At 33.7% G+C, this 22,208-nt stretch overlaps 1 protein-coding gene across 1 annotated transcript in view; it reads left to right on the forward strand.

Moving 5' to 3' along the window:
- Positions 1 to 22,208, forward strand: part of LOC106468103 — a gene marked incomplete at its 3' end in the record, with an annotated part of 130,571 nt that overhangs the window by 3,939 nt on the left and 104,424 nt on the right. Inside the window, exon 2 of the mRNA XM_022396405.1 lies at positions 7,027 to 7,090. The remainder of the gene's footprint in view (positions 1 to 7,026; positions 7,091 to 22,208) is intronic.

Genomic DNA, 22,208 nt, shown 5'->3' on the forward strand with positions numbered 1-22,208 from the left:
TTATTATTATTATTATTATTCTGTATGTTCTGTGATTGGACTTTTCAATAAAATAAAAATACAAATGAACATCATAGAAGGCTTCAAACAGAATGGTAAAATTTCTCCTACTGGTTCAGATGCTTGTTTGTAATTATGCACAAAGCTACACAATGGGCTATCTGTGCTCTTCCCACCATGGGTATCGAAACCCGGTTTCTAGCGTTGTAAGTCCGCAGCCATACCCCTGTGCCACTGGAGGACAGGTTCAGAGGCCTGTCTATTAAATCTATCCTTTCATAACAATAGTGAAGCCATCCTGATTGTACATTTCTACACGATATCGTCTAGGTAGCAGACAGGTTCGAACCAGGAATGAAAGAGACACAGTAAAGTTCATTCTTATAAAAATAATGTTTTATGTGTACGAAGGAAATACGAAGAGAACTGTTGAGTTGTTATTAAGTCGTATTAGAAAATTAATTTTTTCCAAGAGTTATTAAGAAAATTAGGTGTTATCTGAAATATCCTTCAGGTTCGCTATCAACTTAAAATAAACAAAATTGTGTAGCTTTGCGATAAACACGCGCAACCTCAAAATTTGATTCATTCATTTGTTGGTTTTTGGAACAATTATATCTCATCTTATTTGTTTAAGAACTCTTTTCTCTTTTAGTAAAATTTAATTCAACTGTTTAGTAGTGGTTATGAAACGAGATAATAAATATTTAACTTAAGATATTTTGTTTCTGCTTACAACTAATGGCGTTACTTAGAGCTAAACCAACTATAATCTTTAGCAACCTGTTGCTTTGATAAGAGTTAAACCAACAATAACATTTACTAAGCAGTTGCGTTGATTATAGCTAAACCAACAATAACATTTAGCAATAAGTTACGCTGATTAGAGCTAAACCAACAATAACATTTAGCAACCAGTTGCGTTGATAAGTGCTAAACCAACAATTTAATAGCTAATGATTTTGTCTACAAGTAAACTAACAATAGCATTTAGTAGCTAAAAACCTAACTTACGAATAATCCAAGAACAACAATTTGGCAAGGTGATATACAACTACATATTTATTGTTTGCTGTTTTCTATCGAATCAAAAACTGGAACTTGCAACTGTTATTAGCAAGAAGACGATATTATGTTCCTGTAACAGTAAAATTAACTTAATGTATGACGATCATGAGAGCATTCTTGAAGATTCTCGAAATCATTAATAATTTTGTGGATTTTAATGTACCACCTTCTAGCAAGCTATACATTCAAGCTGCCGAAAACAGCACCATCTAGCGACGAATTAAATATATTATTTTTTTTAAAAAAGGAATTGTAAAACTATTTTTCCCAATGCTTGACTATTCACAATTATTTTTAACAGCGTGAGGAAATTTTGAAAATAAGCATGAACCATAGGCAACTATCCCTACTAACCATTGAAGTTTCGTCACGACTATCATCCCCGCGAACATTGAAATGTCGACATGGAAATAAACCCCGTGAACCACTAAAGTTTCGTCACGAAGATAAACTCGCGAACCATTGAAGCTTCGTCACGAACATAAACCCCACGAACCATTGAAATTTCGTCTCGAAGACAAAATCTCGCATTTGTGATCGGCAGGACGTTACGTCTCGTTTTTAAAACCAAATCGTGTATTATTTTATTATAATGGAGCTTTGCGATGTATAAGTCCAAAACTCGGATCTCGGAAACTACCGTACCGATCATCGCCAATCATAACTGGGGTAATATTTTTATAACTAGGCAGTATTTTTATAGCTGAGCAATAAAAAAAATAATTGAAATTTTCATAAAAATTATAAGTTTCAGATTTAATCAATAAAAATTACGAAAAAAATGAGTAAGTTTCAAATATAAAACAATCAAAAAACAAACTTTAAACAATTATTTGTTTTTCTTTAGTGAAAATCTCATGAGTGTTGTAACAGAAAGCAAGATACTTTCATTGAAAACTGCGTCTACAAAGAAAAACTTCAATAAAATCTACTCTGTGATGTAATGCTGTGATGATAGCTCATTTTTAAACTAAAATTTCAATAAAATCCTTTTTCTCATGAATGTCAAGTATGAGTACTTTGTGGTAGAACTGTCAGACAATTCCAGAAAAAGTCGCAGGAACTAGCAGTTTTACCGGTCCGGAGGTCGGGTATTTGTATTTTTGCTAATATAATTAATATTGCATACGTAGTGTAACCGAATAATGTGCCGCATTTTTCAAAGAAATGTTTAAGCAGCTCGTTTAGTCTTGATGCGACACTGCCACTAAGTAGCTCGTTTAGTCTTGATGTGACACTGCCACTAAGTAGCTTGTTTAGTCTTCATGTGACACTGCTACTAAGCAGCTCGTTTAGTCTTGATGTGACACTGCCACAAAGCAGCTCGTTTAGTCTTGATGCGACACTGCCACTAAGTAGCTTGTTTAGTCTTGATGTGACACTGCCACTAAGTAGCTTGTTTAGTCTTGATGTGACACTGCAACTAAGTAGCTCGTTTAGTCTTGGTGTGACACTGCCACTAAGTAGCTTGTTTAGTCTTGATGTGACACTGCTACTAAGTAGCTCGTTTAGTCTTGATGTGACACTGCTACTAAGTAGCTCGTTTAGTCTTGATGTGATAGTGCTGCTAAGCAGCTCGTTTAGTCTTGATGTGACACTGTTACTAAGCAGCTCGTTTAGTCTTGATGTGATAGTGCTCTAAGCAGCTTGTTTAGTCTTGATGTGACACTGCTAATATGTAATCCGTTTAGTCTTGATGTGATACTGCTACTAAGCAGCTCGTTTAGTCTTCATATGACACTGTTACTAAGCAGCTCGTTTCGTCTTGATGTGACACTGCTACTAAGTAGCTCGTCTAGTCTTGATGTGACGCTGCTAATAAGCAGCTCGTTTAGTCTTGATGTGACACTGTTACTAAGCAGCTCGTTTGGTCTTCATATGACACTGCTACTAAGCAGCTCGTTTAGTCTTCATATGACACTGCTACTAAGTAGCTTGTTTAGTCTTGATGTGACACTGTTACTGAGCAGCTCGTTTAGTCTTGATGTGACACTGTTACTAAGCAGCTCGTTTAGTCTTGATGTGACACTGTTACTAAGCAGCTCGTTTAGTCTTGATGTGACATTACTAAGCAGCTCGTTTAGTCTTGATGTAACACTGCTACTAAGCAGCTTGTTTAGTCTTGATGTGACATTACTAAGCAGCTCGTTTAGTCTTGATGTAACACTGCTACTAAGCAGCTTGTTTAGTCTTGATGTGACATTACTAAGCAGCTCGTTTAATCTTGATGTAACACTGCTACTAAGCAGCTTGTTTAGTCTTGATGTGACAATACTAAGCAGCTCGTTTAATCTTGATGTGACACTGTTACTAAGCAGCTCGTTTAGTCTTGATGTGACAATACTAAGCAGCTCGTTTAATCTTGATGTGACACCGTTACTAAGCAGCTCGTTTAGTCTTGATGTGACATTACTAAACAGCTCGTTTAGTCTTGATGTGACATTACTAAGCAGCTCGTTTAGTCTTGATGTGACACTGCTACTAAGCAGCTCGTTTAGTCTTGATGTGTCACTGCGACTAAGTAGCTTGTTTAGTCTTGATGTGACAATACTAAACAGCTCGTTTAGTCTTGATGTGACAATACTAAGCAGCTCGTTTAATCTTGATGTGACACTGTTACTAAGCAGCTCGTTTAGTCTTGATGTGATAGTGCTACTAAGTAGCTTGTTTAGTCTTGATGTGACACTGCTAATATGTAATCCGTTTAGTCTTGATGTGATACTGCTACTAAGCAGCTCGTTTAGTCTTGATGTGACATTACTAAACAGCTCGTTTAGTCTTGATGTGACACTGATACTAAGCAGCTCGTTTAGTCTTGATGTGACACTGTTACTAAGCAGCTCGTTTATTCTTGATGTGACACTGCTACTAAGCAGCTCGTTTAGTCTTGATGTGTCACTGCTACTAAGTGGCTTGTTTAGTCTTGATGTGACAATACTAAACAGGTCGTTTAGTCTTGATGTGACAATATTAAGCAGCTCGTTTAGTCTTGATGTGACACTGCTACTTAGCCCACCTACTCATGAAACACAGCTTTGTATCTGATATGGTCATGATAGTTTATTCTGTGCTACCTAACTCGTCTAGTCCTGATGCGACGGGGACTCGAACCCGAATAACCAAGCCACGCTTGTCATTATGTGTCACCATGTTTTTATGTCTGGCCTACGCTATTAGGTTAAATTCTAATGTGAAGAAGATGTTTTCTTTTTCTGTTTTATCTGTTTGTTTATATTAGGGCATCAGCTCTGTCCACCGTAAACTTACCTCTGTCCCACCGACGGACCTTTTCTGCTTTGTAAAGATGGGAGTGAATATAAAGTTAATTACGATATCAGGCCTTATTAGGATGAAGGTGAATTTAGTACACATTATGAAAACATAAGTGTAAGTGATTTTGGTTTTTCTTGTTGACAGCCCATGTTGATCACTGAGAACTGAAATAAAGAAAGGAGGTGTAAACTCACTTTAATCTGTAAACAAAGTACCAAATATATATATATATATTGACTATGTTAGAAAATCTAACACGAGGAAAAATAGTAAATATAATTTCAATCATTATCATCTTTATATCGAAAAAAAATAGTACCCACGACGATCCAGGCAGATATAAATCTGGTTAAGTAACCGTGTAAATCGTATGAGTAATAATAGCAACATCAATCAATTTGTTATTTACTCTCTAAACATTTTCATATGGCATGGAATAATGGTCGCACACAGCTGGAAAATTCACTTGAGTTCTTAAGCCTACTTATTTTATATGCAGTTCGTCACAAGGTGTAACAGAAATGTGCACTTTATCTCTTATGGATTCTAATTTAAGAGTCTTCTTCTAAATATATATTTATTACTACAAGTGAAGCTTACGTATAAAACTATCTACACACGAAAACATTTTAATTTGTGTTTTTGTTCGTCTTTACTCAGGTTTGATTGGAAAAACTCGTTTCGAGATTGTGGAGTATTACAAGCTAGAAAGTCTTAACTTGAATAAACAATCTTGAATAAACAAATGTAAATACTGATATGTTATTAGGTCTTACCTTACAATAATGCAAACCTTACATGCATCAGCTGAAAACAGCCAGGTCTTATCTTACAACAATGCAGACGTTACACGGATGAGCTGAAAACAGATAAGCCTTAGCTTACAACAATACAGACGTTACACGGATCAGCTGAAAACAACCAGGTCTTATCTTACAACAATGCAGACGTCAGATGGATCAGCTGAAAACAGATAAGCCTTAGCTTACAACAATACAGACGTTACACGGATCAGCTGAAAATAGCCCCATATTTATTTATGGTGTTTTTATTTGTCACCGCAGTGAATCTATATTTATATAATAGTTAAATAATATGTAACATTGATGCTACTAATATATTTTTTAAATTATTCAGCAGATGAGCTTTTTAAGATAACAAAAATAAATATGAAGCTCAGTATGCCATTCGATTCAACACTTATCACTGAGTTATACCGATATTAAAGGGTTTTCTTCACGAGCAACCCTGGAAAAGGCTTCTTCTTATTGTGGTGGACTTTATAGATTGGACTCCACATTTAAATAATAAACCCATGAGTATTCACTTGTATAAATAAAGAAGCCAAAATATTAACCTTTAAAACCTGAAGTTTCGTGCTCTGTTTTGTTTTTATTCTTTGGAATTTTATTTTAACTTTGTGAAAGTGTTAAATATACCGTTTATCATTGACTAATAGACCAATAACTCGGTGAAGTTTGGTAAACCTTTCGTCGCAAATGAAGTAGCGTCGATAAAATTGAACTGGTAGAGATGATGCCGTCATTAAAGATTGTTGGGAAGACACGTGAGCCGATGATAGTTATCACCGTGGTAACGTCGCCCATAACTCATGCAACTCACGCACAGAGGGAGAAGAAATCGGTAATAAAAGAACTCCAATAAACCATTAATTACAGTTACCTGTGTGTGTATGAAACCTGGTTGCAAGTTTCAACAGGAGCCATTGATGGGCATTGTTCTGCTTGTAATAATTAGTGTTAACGTTCTTCAGTAGAAGATATTAAGTTAATGACAGTCCAAGATGGCGACCATTATCCCAGTAAAAGATTCAATTACTTGTTGATCCTGTATATGTGTCCAAACCTATGACTAGAAAGAAATGTATTTTCTTATACTCAACAGAATTAAAATACTTTTAAAATAATTGTTTTCCTCTTAGATATAATACCTCATTTTATTAATGTATTAAAAACATAAAACACATAAAGTGGTTAGCGAGTCCAGACTGCGAATCCGAGAATTCCAAGCTCGCGTCCGCTTGCCTTATAAAACGTTTTCCTCACCGTGGTAACGAGGGTGCGTTATAAGAGCTACAGTAAAATCACACTATTTGCTTAGATAAGAGTAGTCCAAGAGTTATCTGTGGGTGATGTTGACTTGCTGTTTTCCCTTAGTCTACCAGTTCAAAATTAAGGAAAATTTACTCTGAGTAGCTTTAAGCAAATATTCTAAAACAATAAAATAAAATGTGTTTTCCATAGAGTCTGGCAGACATAAATAACATGTTATGTTTATTTTTACAAAATGTTTAGAGCATAATAAATTGACGAGCAAATTGGACGTATTAGGAGGTATTTGAAACTGCTTCTTCCCGGCACGTGGAAAGGAAATAGGATTATATAGAATGTAATAAAACAATAGTCAAATTATTTCAAATAATTTTTATGAGTACGAATACATATATTTTTTCGCGTAAACGTTATTCATATTTTAATGTTAAATTACACGTTTTACACTGAAACGTGTTTATTTTTTTCAAATCGAATAATTGTTATACGAATGTATGAACTGTAAAGATAGCCCCTTAATTTTTCGTGGCGTTCAAAATCTTGTATTACGAGAACTTTTGGAGATCATTTGTCATCAAAATAGATTAATTTCGATCATTTCTTTGTTTTGAAGGAAGGCTACGTTAGTTCAACCGGACAGGCTAGACGTGTGTGGAGTTTGCTGGAACGAATGTATAGTAAGTAGATGCCGTGGACCTCGTATTTTAATGAAACGGGCGAGACCGCGTGCTTTGTCGCACTCTATTTTTCTACAATATATTTGTTACTGGCGCATTAGTAAAGAACAGTGTCAATATATATTATGCTTGTAAAAATTTTTACTCTGCTTTTCAAGTAAGCCCATGCTTTTAGCAGTTGTCGGCTCCAAATATATCTTACGCAGAATGAGAAAATGCAAACAACGTACGTTGATACAGCAATATGGCGAGCAGGATTTCATTTTGATTTCAAAGTAAATAAAAGTCCTTTTTTTATTATTTTCTGATAAAGACTGCTGCACCAATTTTCACAACTAGCTTTCACTGTTAAATAGGTCGAGGCTTTATTACTGGTACGGTACTTAAATCTGGTGCTGATATTAGCAAGGATTCATCTAGCACATTTTAATAACTATTACAGCAGGCATTTGCGAAAGCTAATAAAGTGTTTGAAGGTTGCAGATTATCTGCTGCCATAAGACATCAGGTAGCATAAAACTACCAACATAGATAAATGTGAAAAATTAATGGTATAATCATCTATATTGTCGGCTTCCTGTCTGCCATCATGTTTAAGTTGTGTAGAGACGATACATTATTGAATTTGTCTCTGTGGTTTCATGCACAATAAGGAACAAACCTTTAACTCTTCCTCTGCAGAGGATAGGTAAAGGAAAATAAGCGATATTTAAAGATAGGCCACTTTCCTACCTCAAATGTCAGTATATGTTAGGCCACTCTCCTGCCTAAAATGTCAGTATATGTTAGGCCACTTTCCTGCCTAAAATGTCAATATATTTTAAGCCACTTTCCTGCCTAAAACGTTAGTATGTCTTAAGTCGCTTTCCTGCTTAAAATTTCAGTACATCTTAGGTCACTTTCCTGCGTCAAATATCAGTATATTTTAGGTCACTTTCCTGCCTAAAATAACAGTATATTTTAGGTCACTTTCCTGCCTAAAATGTCAGTATATTTTAAGCCACTTTCCATCTTAAAATGTATGTATATTTTAGGGCAATTTCCTGCCTAAAATGTCAATATATTTTAAGCCACTTTCCTGCCTAAAACGTCAGTATGTCTTAGGTCACTTTCCTGCGTCAAATGTCAGTATATTTTAGGTCATTTTCCTGCATAAAATATCTGTATATCTTTGGTTACTTTCCTGCATAAAATGTCAGCATATTTTCTTAAAATTTGATTTAAGTTTCGTTTCATCTTTCAGAAAGCCAGTAATCTCTTCTTGGCAGAAATATAACCTGTCAGCGTAAAATGTGATAATGAAATAAGATTTTCTTACATAACACGTGATCATAAAATAAGATATTCTTACATAACACGTGATCATAAAATAAGATCTTCTTACATAACATGTGATCATAAAATAAGATATTCTTACATAACATGCGATCATAATATAATATCTTCCATAACACGTGATGATACCATAAGATCTTCCATAACACGTGATCATACCATAAGATCTTCTTACATAACGTGTGATCATACCATAAGATCTTCTTACATAACATGTGATCATAATATAAGATCTTCTTACATAACATGTGATCATAATATAAGATCTTACATAACATGGGATCATAACATAAGATATTCTTACATAAATGTGATCATCATATAAGGTTTATTACGTGACACGTGATCATAATATAAGGTTTTCTTACAGATGAGGTAGAATGTTTTCACATTAACCAGTGTTTTGTTTAGGACATTAAATATATAAAGATGTGGGATAAAGACACCAGCGAAAGTTGTATAAAACACAACAGCATAAGATTGTTCTTGAGTACTTCACATATATTCAAAAACTTCACTAATCAACTTCAATTCTCCAAGGTTATATATCTGGATAATACGGAAGAAACTTGCTAAGTTTGGAAAACTATAATGTGTATTCTAACAGCCTTCAATTCGAGAAATGTCTTGGAGAAATGTATTTTTATTTAATGTTTAAACCCTTTGGAATTTTGCAATAGAATATACGTGCATTTAAAATCTGAAAGCTGGTCGTCCTTATTTTAATATATTAACTTAAAAACTCTCTATGAACATAGATATGACGCAATAGGCTCAAATTACCGTTACATTAAAAGAATGGTCTATAAACTGTCACAGCGAAGGCCTGGTTATGCGCTGCGTAATGGAGTCACAATTAAGTTACTATAAAAATATAACTTTCTTTACATCCCTTCAGTGAAGGCGAATTACGATCTGCAATTTCATTTTGATTGGAATGAATTGTCTTCGTTGTTGAAGGAACCTGTGCATAATGACCTTGCACGTGGAAGCAAGTATTCAGCACTATAATAAATCACACACACATACACACACACACAAATATATAATGCAGAACCACGTGCATGAGTTAGTACAAAGATATACAAATAAGTTTGTACGATTATCATAGAGTTTTTGTATAAGCCACATTCGCTGTTGTTAGTCTCATATTGTTCTACTGATTAGGTTTACTTTTAAAATGGGGAGTGTTAGAACACAGGAAGAGAAATTACGTTCTATAACAACAATAAAAGTTGAGTGGTGTACATAATAGGTCATCAGTGTTGTCTGTCTAGTAGAGGTCGCTTTAGTCGAACACATAAATTGGTTTCCGCCGTCTTTAAGTAAGCCTATCTACTTTCCCTTCCGTTCCACACCTTGAAAAAACAAAACAAAAAACTCACCCGATGTGTCCAAGGAAATTGGCTTGGTCGGATGACGTAACACGCTGCTGTTGTGTGACTTGGCACGGTAGTCAGCTTAAAATTAATGATGACCGCAGCTTGTGACTGATCGATCTATACAGTATATAGCTCTAGATTTTAAGATCGTTTTTTTTTCACTTTTTTCCGTCTTCTTTTGAACTGATAATTGGTTGTTTCGCACTTTCTTGTTTTTAACACCACTACTCATTTTATTGCTCAATCAATAGCGATTCCTAAAGGTGTATCTTCAGTAGAGATCTGTTATTAAGTTGAAAGTTTGTCATTGCAAAGCTTTTAAACGTATCTATGTCAGTTTAATGCGCGTGTACCCTAAATTTTTTGTTTAATCATTCAAGCAGAACATCGATCAACATCGGCCGTGACATTTTGTTCCACACGTATCAGATCTATGTATTCAAGACGCCCTAAAATCGCCCAAATTTTATATAGAACTTAGAAAATTGAATAAGAAAACGGAATTCATTTGTTCAAGAATAACATTTCATCAGTGAAATATAACAGAAATAGTAGGTCATTTTTTCGTAAGAGCGTGCTTATGAGCCGAGAGAACGCTGTGTTTTATTTGCTGTTATGTGCTCACTGTATATTTATCAAATATTTTACAAACATATTTGCAAACATGAAATAAAAACGTAGTTACCCGTTTCATAATATTCCAACGAATGTAACAATTTGCTTTTTTTCACGTATTTCTTCCATTTCTTAAATGCTACAGTAGGTTAACATTTTAATATCTTTCGGTGATCAACTTTGGAGAAAAATAATTACGATAATTTAACTTGTATCATATTGTCCTTTTAAGAACAGCCCGTACCACAAGGTTTCGTAAATATGTTAATTTTCATTTTTGTTGTGACTAATATACAATCAATAAGTTTCTATACGTAAGTTCCCTAGTCGGTTAGCGGTAACTTATCATGCTAAACTCCGGGTTCGAATCCATTGTGTAGCTTTGTGCTATAAACAATAAGCATAATTTCTTAATTTTAGTTATACTTATGAAGAACATTTTACTTGATATTTTTACTTGATAGATCTAGTGGTATATTGACCTGCTCAGAGAGAACCACCTTTATTAAAGATGATTCCACAAGTTACTGGTGTTTCCGTTGACCTACGTATTATTTGGTGTATACGTAATTCCGTGCGCTTTGAAATAATTATCAATAAATAATCAACGTAGAAGTAGCTTCAGACATAAAGGTTGTATTATGGGCATCGTACGTGTACTGTAAATGTTGTCGTACTAATACAGGAGCTAAGGGAATGAAACGCCACAACATATCCCCGTTTGCTGCTTTAAAAACTTCTCTAAATTTTCTCTATTAGTGCTACTGGTCACGGGAATTGTTTGTTTGTTTGTTTATTTTTGAATTTCGCGCAAAGCTACACGAGAGCTATCAGCGCTAACCTTCTCTAATTTAGCAGTGAAAGACTAGAGGGAAGGCAGCTAGTCATCACCAACCACCGCCAACTTTTGGGCTACTCTTTTACCAACGAATAGTGGAATTGACCGTCACATTATAACGCCCTCACCGCTGAAAGGGAGGGCATGTTTGGTGAGACGGGGATTCGAACCCTCGACCCTGAGATCCATGAGCATGCCGTGCCTTGTCACGGGTATGACGGTGCATGTATGCCGGTTTCCATCGCTGAATTAAAACCTCTCACAAGTGTTATTAATAATTTAATTATCGCACCAAGGAAAAATGTTCGAATTAATAAATATGGTTTGATTTGATTGTTGTTGAGAGCAAAACTGCAGAATTGGCAATTTGTGCCCTTACCACCACGGGTATCGAAACCAAACTTTTAGCGTTGTAAGCCTGCAGACTTACCACTGAACCACTTGGGGGCTGATAAATATGAAGAAGGTGTAATAATTTCGGTTTTGTTTTATGCTGTTTTTGTGAGAATTAACAGCTTATTTAATAAAATTTAAGAAATCTGGTATAGATGAAACAGTCTTGGATGACTGCAGCCTAATCATAGTAATCTGAATGAGAAATATGCCTGTAAAGTTTCGAATGTTTCTTTCACACAGCACGAATAATTCATTATCTACAAATAAATTCACAGAGGTGTTCACTGTTGCTACTTAATGATATATCTATATCCTCGCCCTTTTCAGTTCACTACCATTATAATCAAATTTAAAACACGGCTCAGTCGGGTTAGCGGAAAGCAGGCATTATTGCTGTCTCACTGTGCTATTTTATACGTACTTCCAATTTTGATATGGCAAGCATTTTTATTGAATTTTCTCACCAATTCAATTTCAAAATTATCACGTGCTTTTTTTTTGAACAACTGTGTTCTAATGTTTAGTTGAACCATTTCTTTTGTGATTATACGAAAAATAAAAGCCATTTTCAGACCTATTTTTATGTAGTCGACAGTTGATTTCCGTATCAATAAAAATTATCTTAACTTTAGCCTAAATACATCTCTTTTGTAGATTACTTTCAAAATTATCTTAACTTTAGCCTAACTACATTTTTTTTTTGCAGATTACTATCTAAATTATCTTTACTTCATGGAACAAAAAAATGTAATATTTCAGTTAAATCCCACCCTCCTGTTGATTAACTGATAAGCTGAGAGCTTGGAACTCTAACAATCACGGCGACAGACAGAGCACAGATAGCCTATTGTGCAGCTTAATGCATAAAAACAAACAATCATAGGGACACTAAAATGAGACAACATTTTGTACACATAGAAGATCGTAATGAGTTTTGTACCTTAGTCATTTATACAGATTTGCTGAGGTCTAATATTTTGATCTGCAAGGTGCTTAAATCAGAAAAATATAACAACAAAAGAAAACCCCGTTAATGCACTTAAACTCTTGCATTCGTTGCACATGTCACGAGCAAACCCAAGTTTGATAAACTTCCATTTATGCATCTAAGATTTGGTTTGGTTTAGATTTTTTTTTTCAACCGCCGGGGCGTTATTAAGTTGCGGTCAATCCCACTATAAGTTGATAAAGTGTAGTCCAAAATTTGACGATGGGTAATGTTGACTAGTTGTCTTCCCTCTAGCTGATCACTGCTAAATTAGGGACGGCTAGCGCAGATGAGCCTCGAATAGCTTTGCGTAAAACAAAAAATACTTTAGGTTCTAGATAAATTTCTCAGTTTGCTGTTGTAGCGGACATTTTTTATGTTTTAAGAAGTGTGTAGAAAGGATACTGTATTAAAATGTTACCACTGGAAAGTATTATTGTCATTTGGTAAAAATACCTTTGACGGTGTGGCAACCTCACGTGGATAATTTATTTAATATAAAACAGGAAAAGTTATTAATGGAACTGAAGTAAACATTTATAATAACGCTGTTAAATTTGTTCTTCAGTTGAAATTAAAAGGAAAACACTATTGCAATTTGATAAATACCATACGAATATGATAAACTTGCATAGATGGCGCAAGTAATAGCAATATATATATATATTGTTTGTTTTGTATTTCGTGCAAAGCTACACGAGGGCTATCTGCACTAGCTGTCCTTAATTTAGGAGTGAAAGATCAGAGGGAAGGCAGCTAGTCATCATCAGCCACTCTTAAGCTACACTTTTACCAACGAATTGTGGGATTGCTAGTCACATTATAACATCCCCACGGCTGAGTATGTTTGGTGACAGGGATTCGAACCCGCGATCCGCAGATTGCGTGTCGAGCGCCCTAACCACCAGGCCATGACAGGCCTAGAAAATAGACATTTTGATATATATGTTCCTATACAACTTCCTATTGATAATTAAAGGTGGTATTCAACTCAACTAGTGTTGTTTTGTTCCTTGTTTGAAATAGTACTTGTATAAAGAGATATCTGGTAGAGTGTTTTAAAGATATCTGAAAATTCGATAAATAGTCACTATTCCAATAAATGAAATATGTTTGAACACCACGAAATCTTTCTTTTATAAAATCTCTCGACATGTGGGTGGCTTTGACTAGCGATATTACAATGAAGTTTTCAATTGTTCACAGAAAAGTAATGTGTAATACAATTTATAAAGTGTTGAAAGTATAGAGAATAAGGTGCATGGTTATTTATTAATTTTGCTTTATGGGTTTGCTGTGAGGAGAAGTGCTCATAACGAGGCAAGAAAAGTTATACAATAAATGTATAAAACTACAATAGTGTATACAATGATATATTTTATGCCCAAACACTCATATTTTTATAATTATAAAATATGACAGTAACATCCCCAGTGGCACGGTGGTATGTTTACGGACTTACAACGCTAGAAACCGGGTTTCGATACCCGTGGTGAGCAGAGCACAGATAGCCCATTGTGTAGTTTTGTTCTTAACTTCAAAGAAACAGTTACATCAGGTTTGAGACGACTTTGCTATCTTTAATTATTATTGTGTTCTTAAATCAGCCAATTCTTATCGCTTTTTTTGACGAAATATACATTTAATTTTCACTCTCTCGCTTTCTATACCTTAAGAAAAATATTTGATTTTAATTTTTAAGATAGAGACTTATATTGGACTCACTGGAATTCAAAGAGTTTGTTTGACTAATCAGCAGATAATATAGATCATAAGATCATATTTCGATATTTTACCGGCAATTTGTCAATGTGCTATGCTCACCGCAGGTATTGAAACCCGGTTGTTAACGTTATAAGCTACCAGATTTACCGATAAACCATCGGAGAAGTGGGCTCTCTGAAAGAATTAGAGACATATTTCTCAGTACCAGTATGTATTATATTGCACGCCAGTATACTATCATTGTCTGAATACTTGTCTAAGCGTACATATTTTAAGGAAATGTTTCGCACCCTTAACATTACGTTTAATTTAAATCATAATATTATATCATATTGAAATTATTTTATAGCAAATCAAATTCGTCTGTATCATATTAAACGTATTTGAGGATAGCATGTTTTCGTCAATCTAATGTATTAAATAAGTTAATTTAAATACGAATAAATTAATCACCAACAGAAATTCAAGATGTACTTTCTAAAAGGCTAATTGAAATTTTGTTGATTAAATATTTGTTTGGCCAGATGGTTAGGGCTCGACTCGCAATCTGAGGGTCGCGGGTTCGAATCCCCGTCCCGCCAAACATGCTCGTCATTTCAGCCGTGTGGGCGTTATAATGTGACGGCCAATCCCAATATTCGTTGGTAAAATAGTAGCCCAAGAGTTAGCGGTGGGTGGTGATGATTAGCTGCCTTCTTACACTCACTGCTAAATTAGGGACGGCTAGCGCAGATAGCCCTCGTGTAGCTTTGCGCGAAATTAAAACAAACTAACTAATTTTACTTTTTTAATTAAAAAAAAATATTCAATATATGCTTTAATTAAAAAGCAAAGATGCTTTAGAAAGAAAACGGGCGCCCATTGTTATTTCATATTCATTTATAAAAAAATTAAGCTCAGAAATTCCACCAAACGAAATAGCGATACTTGAATTCCATTCTTTAAAGACTAATTAATATTATTTTTTATCTTACTAGATCCCATCTTAATAAACTACTGGCAGTCGTGAAGAATGAGGCATACTGTTTTTTGTCTAAATATTATAGTTTGTTAAATTCTCTCTTTATGACATTCAAATTGAAATTATGTTGTCGATGTGTTATTATTAAAATGCACAAACACACTTGAATATACTTTTGTAGGGAATGGTCTTAGTTTTATTAAAAAAAATTGATTCCAGTTTTTAACGTGCATTTATTGATTAGAGTCTTAAAACTAGCTTGTAGTTTAATGCACACACGATACACATTTAGTATTTGTCATTGTCTACAAATCGTGCAATTTTCCAAATTAAACAATTCATAAATAATTTCTTCTTTCAAAAATTCAACATAGGACAGTGGGTTTCTATTTTTGAGCTGTTTAATGGAAGATAAACAGCACAACATGTTGTGAACAATTCAAAGTCAATGGGAAACAGCACAACGTGTTGTGAATGACCAAAGTCACTGGGAAACAACACACCATGTTGTGAACAATTCAAAGTCACTGGAAAATAGCACAACGTGTTGTGAACAACCAATGTCCATGGGAAACAGCACAACGTGTTGTGAATGACCAAAGTCACTGGGAAACAGCATAACATGTTGTGAACAACCAAAGTCACTGGGAATTGTTTATTTGACTTCATCATAACCATGAACTATCCTACACTTTTCTTTACATTCAAAATTTACTGGTTGTTATTGTAAGGTTCTAATGCTTTACTATACGTTTCTCTTATTTTCAGTACCTGTGGACGATAACACCAACAATATTTTCAGCCAAAACAAAGAGTAATTTCTAATTCAAGTTAACAAAAGACAATCTTTGAAAAAAACAAAACAGTAAGTGTGTCCAGTTTCAAATAATGTTGCTGCTTTTTGTGGATTGCCCCACAGTGGCACAGCGGTATGTCTGCGGATTTACAACGCTATAAATCGGGTTTTGATACTAATGGTGGGCAGAGAACAGATAGCCCATTATGTACCTTTGTGCTTAACTATACACAACCAAACAAGTTTTCTGAATTGCCTGGTGGTTTTAGCCCTCGACTCCAATCTGCGGGTTGCGAGTTCGAATCCACTGACCGAACATGCTCGCCCTTTCAGCTGTGGGGGCGTTATAAAGTGGTGACGAATTCCACTATTCGTTGATAAAAGAGTAGCCCAAGTGTTGGCAGTGGATGATGTCGACTTTTTGCTCTGCTAAACTTGGGACGGTAAGTGCACATAGCCACCAAGTAGCTTTGCACGAAATTCAACAAAACAAACAATTCTTTTGGATGTAGCCTCAAACAAACAATTCTTTTGGATATAGCCTCAAAACAAACAATTCTTTTGGATGTAGCCTCAGCGTAGGAAGTGAATTATAATATTGATTTTTCCATCTCATCCAATGAAACATATTATTATTGTATATGACATATACTTTGGGATATTTGTATAACAAAATGTTTTATACCAAATATTATGAGTTATAACTTATTATTTAAAAATTCATTCATGAAAGCCCCAATTAAACCATCATATCAGAAACAAAGCAACTATTATTTCTAGCATAGTATTTCCAAGTTATGCCATTTATCTCTTTTGTGTCGTTTAAGTACAGAAATACGTGTGGAACGAGTTCATGAAATTGGGTTCATTTCCCAGTAAATAATAAGATAACTTCTAATTGCCCTTTGTTCATATTCATATCTTGGCTTAATACAAAAAATAAAAATTTATTAGCAAAATCAACTGCCATCCCTCATTAGTCATACAAATACAAGTAAGTACTACAATATATAATACATCACTGAAAGGAAAGTTAACTACTATCCCAATGGCTTTAATTGTTAATAAGATTTGCGGTACTTGTATCTATTGTTAGTGAGTCCTAACAGTGATCTGATTATTAGTTAGTCTTAACAGTCACACGCTTACTAGTAAGTCTTAGCAGTCGCACGCTTACTAGTAAGTCTTAACAGTGACCTGATTATTAGTAAGTCTTAACAGTGACATAGTTATTATTAAGTCTTAATTGTGACTTAGTTATTAGTAAGTCTTAACAGTGACATAGTTATTAGTAAGTCTTAATAGTGACTTAGTTATTAGTAAGTCTTAACAGTGACATAGTTATTAGTAAGTCTTAATAGTGACTTAGTTATTAGTAAGTCTTAACAGTGACATAGTTATTAGTAAGTCTTAAAGTGACATAATTATTAGTAAGTCTTAACAGTGACTTGATTATTAGTAAGTCTTAATAGTAACCTGATTATTAGTAAGTCCTAATAGTGACCTGATTATTAGTAAGTCTTAATAGTAACATAAGTTATTAGTAAGTCCTAATAGTGACATAGTTATTAGTAAGTTTTAACAGTGACATGGTTAATAGTAAGTCTTAACAGTGACTTGATTATTAGTAAGTCTTAACAGTGACCTGATTATTAGTAAGTCTTAACAGTGAAAAACATACTAATAATCAGGTCATTGTTGAAACATACTAATAATAAGGTCACTGTTAAAACATACTAATAATCAGGTCACTGTTAAGACTTACCAATAACCAGAAACGGTGAACTAATCACTAGTGTGTTTTAATATTAACCTGATCACCAGTGTGTTTTGATAGTAACCTGATCACTAGGCTGTTTAATAGTAACCTGATCACTAGTGTATTTTAATTGTAGCCTGGTCATTAGTGCGTTTTGATAGTAACCTGATCACTAGTTTGTTTTAATAGTAACCTGATTATTAGTAAGTCTTAATGAGATAGAGAGGGTCAAAGTTCAAGTGTATCTAAGGGCAACAACATGGATAGTCCGAAAAATGACATAAGGAAAGTAAAGACATGAGGATGTAACACAGTAAGTTATCATTATATCAGATTACTATTAAAACACACTAGTGATCAGGTTACTATTATAACACAATAGTGACCAAGTTACTATTAAAACACACTAGTGATCAGGTTACTATTATAACACACTAGTGACCAGGTTACTATTAAAACACACTAGTGATCAGGTTACTATTATAACACACTAGTGACCAGGTTACTATTAAAACACACTAGTGATCAGGTTACTATTATAACACACTAGTGACCAGGTTACTATTAAAACACACTAGTCATCAGTTCACTGTTAAAACATACTAATAATCAGGTTAATGTTGAAACATACTCATAATCAGGTCACTGTTAAGACTTACTAATAATCAGGTTACTATTAAAATAAACTAGTGATCAGGTTACTATCAAAACGCACTAATGACCAGGCTACAATTAAAACTCTCTTTTGATTATGCTAATATTATAACCCATGTTAATTTCATATCAACTTAGAAACACGAACTCGTGAGTTTGTACTTTAATTAACTTGGATTTTAAAATTGTGTTTATTTATGTTTATTTTAGAAGCCTAAACTCTATCGGCAGAAATAATTTACACGAATAATCGAAGCGAAAGGTACAGTTGTATGGTCTCGTTTGCCACTGTAAGACCTATTCATGTATTCAACGTTACATTCCAACAATGTTTATCATTCGTCACACACTTCACACAGTAGGTAGTTTTAAATATCTGTTACAAACCAGTATTATATACATATATACTTGTGCGTCATATATTTATATTTCTTGTATATTACAGTATATATTGTGTGTGTAGAATATAAGCTAAATGAATTATAAGATAGGATTAGATCTTGATTACTTGGAAAAACGTTTTTTTTTTTTTTTAGTTTACAACATATTATTGAAAAACCATAATATCGGTTTCCAATACATTTTGTGAATATCATTAAAATATTTTGCATTTCATACAATACATTGTTTGAATACAATGCTACTGCATTCACACAGTACTCTAACGGACACAATTACAAGAGTTTCACCTTTGGTCCACCGCCGTCTTAATTGTATATTTCATCAATTGAATAAAGTATAAAGTATTTCATAATATCGAGTTTCCATGTAAAATTTTATAGCATATAATGAGCGTAAATCTTCTTGACAAAGAAAGGTATATTTGTTCTATATCGTAAGTGTTAAGATTATTGTTCTGATATTCACATAAGAGTTGCTTCTGTTAGGTTTTAGAAATTCCTTAGTAGATCGCGGTAAATTTCCAAACTTACAAGGCTAAAATTTTGGGCACAGATAGTCTATTTTGTAGCTTTGCATCGAAGAAGCTAACATCTTGTTACATTCATATTTTTTGTGAATAGCTCTTAATCTTAGTATGCAAGTGATCTAGATATAACAAAGAACAGTATGGTAAGGAAGAGAAGTATAACTACTTCTGGGTATTTCTTTTTGGTGATATTATACAGAAGGCAGTAACAGGAATCATATTGAAGAAAGATATTACAAGATATAAAACCTATTGTTTATATCTGCTTTCCTCTTTTTATATTTCCCTCTTTCATTAAACACTTATTAAATAGCATCGTTGTTGTTGTTTGGTTTAGAGAAAAGCCACATTGGACTATCTGGAGGAATCGAACGCTGAATTTTAGAGTTGTAATTCCGTAGACTTACCGCTGTCCTACCGGGAGTCTTTATCAAACAGGAATCTTATGAATACTTTATATCTGTAGGAAGTACAGACAGCTATCATTACTATTGGAAGAACGTTGGCCAAAAGGTTAATTATAAAATGGTATATATTTGATTTAGAGGTTGGGCGAAGAAAACTTCATAGCATACATTCTGTTTCCTATTTCCTTTAAATCACTACTTCAATACTAAAGAGGTAGAGGTAATTAGAACGTGAATTTCCTATGTATAATTCCCTGTTTTCTCCTTTGGATTGAAAACATCACATTAAATCATTTTTGAACAGAAGAAAACAAAATATGCCTCCCAGTTTTTTTTGTTTTTTTTCAGTAAATATTTGTAACAATGAATAATTACCGTTCCATTCTGTTTTTTCTTACTTTGTAAAGTTTGAATTTTTTCTTTGAGCACTTTCATTTACTACATATATATATATATGTGTGTGTATGTATGTAATTTTGAAATTGCGAAGTAAAGCCGACTATAATTAAATAATAAAAGCAGAAATGAATAATCATTAGTCAGTGTTGCCACTGTTATTAAAGTAGGTATTTATAAGATCTTGGTTTAGCTCAACATCCTGATAATTTTTTCTGTAAAGATAAGTATAAAATTAATTTAAAATTCCGTCTTTGTTTTTCTTACTTTCGGAATTTGAATCAAAAAGTTTGAAGTCCGAAATACGTCAGTTTCAAAGGAAGTTTAGTGTTTGTAAAATGAGTAAAACATAATTACAAAAATAAAATAAAGAAATACTCTTCTCTATCTTCTATTTTCTTCTAAACACTAATTGTATATTTTATATCATTAACTAATTAAACAGTCGAACTAAATGTTTCGTTTTTTGATTTGTTTGGGATTTCGCGCAAAGTTATATCTGCGCTAGCCGTCTCTGATTTAGCAGTGATAGACTAGAGGGAAGATAGCTACTCAATACCACTCACTACTAACTTTTATAATGGGATAGACCGTCACATTATAAAGTCCACCGCTGAAAGGGCGAGCATATTCAGTGATGAGGATTCGAACCCGCGACCCTAACCACCAGGCCATGCTAGGTCCGTCTATCTCCTTAAATATTTGTTTGCTATTAAGCTCAATAGACTATTCGTGCCCTGCCTACTGCAGGTATCGAAACCCGAATTTTAAGACATTAAACCGTGAGTCTTACTGATGACGTTAAAATATAAAAATACAAGAGATTATTGAATAGTTTCTCTAAATAAAATGCAAATTTTGATGGTTGGAAAAAATACAACAACCTTGTCTTGGTTGGAAAATATTTCATGCTGAAAACACCTTATTATATTTCACCAAACTAATCGGTAACTATTACATGTAAAAGTGAAAAAGTAATTTATATTTGACTTCACAGATCTTGAAGTAAATCTCATTTAAATAAGTTTATTTTCAATACTAAATATTTTTTTTCCTTATTATGCAACATGTGAAATCGAATTAATATCGAAACCTTCAATTCATCATAATATTTGGGTTAACTGGTCGATTTTTCTGACATGAGCATTTATGTAACATATGATTTATCTTGGTTTAATTAAAGATTCATTTTAGGAGAAATTTTAGATCAGGTACGTAAGGATGGGAATATTTCATATTCCAGAAAGTTTACAGTACTCCAAAATTTATCTCGTTTTAAAATCTGAAGGTTTTGGAAATTTTTAATTAAATTACACTTAACTTATTAACATTCGAAAGGAATTTACTTTACGCAATATTTCAATATGTTCGGCCGGTAAATTAATTTTAGCTATATTTATTACCAATTTAAAATAAAATATCGAATGAACTTCAGACTGCTTTTTAATAATGTGAAAACAGAAAGAACTGATTTACAGTTTACATAGAAATTACACTAATGTCTTTTAGAACGCTAATAATGTTGGAGTAATAATACAGGTTTTACTCAAACATTCACACATTATTTAAATGAAAAACATATATATTTGTGTATATATTTGGCTTTGTTTGTTTCGAATATTCTCGAAAAACTGTATAAAAGCTATATACACTAGACGTCCCTACTTGTGAACTGATAGATTACAGGAAAGGTAGCTAGTCAACAGTACCGAACGTCAAATGTTGGGTTACTTTAAACGAATAGTGGGATTTGACCATTACTCTTATAACGCAGCAAGGCCCCAAAGTGCGGATCGCGATTTTGCAACAACGGGACGCGAACCATGGATCCTCAGATTTACAGTTAAGTACACTATCCACTAGGTCACTTTATATATTAGGTCGTCAAGAAATAATGTCGCGTTTTGGAACACTTTAATTCCCCCCCCCCCAAAAAAA

Source organism: Limulus polyphemus, unplaced genomic scaffold (assembly GCF_000517525.1).
Source record: "Limulus polyphemus unplaced genomic scaffold, Limulus_polyphemus-2.1.2 Scaffold2874, whole genome shotgun sequence".
Classification (NCBI taxonomy): Eukaryota; Metazoa; Arthropoda; class Merostomata; order Xiphosura; family Limulidae; genus Limulus; species Limulus polyphemus.